The 297-nt window shown below is 38.4% G+C and overlaps 1 protein-coding gene across 1 annotated transcript in view; it reads right to left on the bottom strand.

Moving 5' to 3' along the window:
- LOC119581722 (spondin-1-like) overlaps nt 1-297 on the bottom strand; it is a gene marked incomplete at its 5' end in the record, with an annotated part of 49,715 nt that overhangs the window by 6,235 nt on the left and 43,183 nt on the right.

Raw genomic sequence — 297 nt, 5'->3', positions numbered from 1 at the left:
GAAACGGAGAAACGAATTAAATAAACGTGCAATAAAACCTATTCTTATCATATTTCTGTTATCGAAATACTCGCACGTCTGTATGACCCGTAACTAACTCTCCAAATACATTTAGTCAAACATTTCTTTGCAGGAATATTTTACTTGCTCTCTCCACACAGCGACTTAGCCTCGGCACTCTTTCCATCAAAGCAAGATATTGGACACATGCACTGGCTCTGACTCCTTGTTGTTGCATATAGTTGCTTATTCTACTGCAGTCAATAACATTTTCTTAGCTATCAGTCCCACAAACAC

The sequence above is a fragment of the Penaeus monodon genome, chromosome 15, assembly GCF_015228065.2.
Source record: "Penaeus monodon isolate SGIC_2016 chromosome 15, NSTDA_Pmon_1, whole genome shotgun sequence".
Lineage (NCBI taxonomy): Eukaryota > Metazoa > Arthropoda > Malacostraca > Decapoda > Penaeidae > Penaeus > Penaeus monodon.
Note: the sequence above shows the minus strand (reverse complement) of the source record. Positions and strands in the feature narration are given on the sequence as shown.